Here is a 2,335-nt window from a genome sequence, read left to right on the forward strand (position 1 = left end):
GAGAATTCAGACAAAGCGCGGCGAAACCGGCTCTCTGCAGTACTCTGGCTTTAATAAATCATAGAGTTGCAAGCTGGGGGGTTGGAGCGAAAGGAAAGGCTGGCGAAAGACTACCGTAGTGCAGTTTTAAAATAGTGCCCCTATCGACTCGGAGGACGTTCCCCCAACACTGTTTTTTTTCCCCTCCATTAGAGGCTGCGCCGAAGGTTGTTCTTAGACTGTTTATCAGTATACTAGAAACTCGAGAAACGGGAACTCGGTTGCTTCGTGCATACAGAAGAAGAGTCCCGATTTCTTCGGAATTTTTGTTCTCGCCATAGATTTTTCCCGGGTCAAAAATAATAGTCCATTAAAAAAGGTGTTATTACTGAATGGTTGCGAGTCCACTAGGCCATAATAGTAAATAGCGGACTTCTTAGCTTTGGTCTATGTGCACGGTGCATTTTAGTAGCATTAAAATATTTAAATGTCTTGCTGAAGACAGCGTAATTCAGTATTAACAGAAAGGGATCCCAGTTTAATTTAACCTATCTCATTTGTTTCTTGCTAAGGTGCTTCTGTTGAAAAACCATCTCCCTGTAACTTGCACTAGATTATCTTTCAAACTAATGGTAAAATGTCCCTCTCATTCATCACCCTATTATAGATTTTGTCTTACATAGAATATCCTTGTGGGTATTTTTCATTTCAACTGCTTTGTAAAACTCTCTAAATTCAAAAGTCCCATAATGCTGTGGGAAGTCAGCCCCCCAGAGAAGGAAATATTAAAAGGCTGAAACATATTTTTTCTCAAAGGATCTTAAAGAGACAGAAAAGCAGGCCCAGTTTTTCTTAAGGGCATACCCAAACTCAGGTCAGATTACATGACACAGAAAATAGCCTCAAAACAGGGACAGGAAATAACTCCAAAACAAACAAACAAACAAAAGGCTCTAGAGCAGTGATGGCAAACCTTTTAGAGCCCAAACTGCAACCCAAAACCCACTTATTTATTGCCGGGTGCCAGGTGGGTGTGGCCCACTGGGTGGGCGTGGCTGTGGTGGTCATGGTAGACTGGGTGGGTGTGGCCAAGGTTGGCATGGTCACCTCAATGTTGCTTGTGGGGAGAGATGCCTGTGGGGGCTGGGCAGGGTTGGGGGAGATCCAGGGAGTCTCTGGCAGGTGGGGCGGTGGGCAGGAGGCTTGTCCTGTGGGGTGAGGCGAGGCAAGGCGAGGCAGGGTGGGGGCGCCATTGTCACACGGCAAGGCGAGACAGGGGCCTGGGCAGCTACTGCCTGACACCATTGGACCCTGCACATAGAGGCCAGCGAGCGCATGGAGGTCGACAGTGTCCATCAGCAGCTACAGCCTATCGACCCCTCAACCGGCATACTCTGGGGCTCTGCAGCCCACCGCCAGCAGTTCAGAGACGCCTCCTCTGAACTGGACAGATAGCCAACAGCTGAGCAGGCGATGTAGTGGGTCGTGCCTGGGAAAAGGAGAGCATAAAGGCAGGAGGGATGGAACGGAGGGGAGAGAAACCAGCTATGCTGGGATGTATCCGGCCACGTGGGACCTCGGTGAGTTAGCGAGCGGCTGGTTGCCATCTCCGGGGTATGACATGCGTGCCCACAGAGAGCGCTCTGAGTGCCGCCTCTGGCACGTGTGCCATAGGTTCGCCACCACTGCTATAGAGCGTATAAAAATCCACTTCCTACATATGCTCAGTCCTTTTTTCACTTCTCTTGCTGTCAGAACCATCTTCCTGTCTGGCTCTCTTCTCCAATAAACTACAACCTTCTTCCCAATGCAGTTGCCATGTTTATTCCCAGCTTGGATGAACCATGATGAAGACTTTTCTTCCAACAATGCCAAATGAAATGTCATGACTTGGGGAAAATGTTCTAACATTGATTCTCAGAAAAATGCTGGACCTGGATATGTCTCCATTGTTTTGAACGGACATGGAAAGGCAAAGCAAGCACATGTATCCCTAAAGGAATCTGTAAGTCAGCCATTTGGATAAAAAGAGATACAGGTAGTCCTCAACTCATGACTTCAATTGAACCCAAAAATTCTGTTGCTAAATGAGAAAGTTGTGGCTTTCCCCCCATTTTACGACATTACTTGCCACAGTTGTTGAGTGAATCACTGCAGTTGTTAAATTAGTAACACGCCTGTTAAGTGAATCTGGCTTTCCCATTGACTTTGGTTCTCAGAAGGTCTCAAAAGATGATCATTTGACCCTGAGACACTGCAACTGACATAAATGAGAACTAGTTGCCAAGCATCCGAATTTTGATCATGTGAGCATGGGGATGCTGTGATGAATGTGTGAAAAACTGTCATAAGCCAC

This window comes from Crotalus tigris, unplaced genomic scaffold (genome assembly GCF_016545835.1).
Source record: "Crotalus tigris isolate CLP2741 ecotype Arizona unplaced genomic scaffold, ASM1654583v1 scf7180000017790.654992, whole genome shotgun sequence".
NCBI classification, from domain to species: Eukaryota; Metazoa; Chordata; class Lepidosauria; order Squamata; family Viperidae; genus Crotalus; species Crotalus tigris.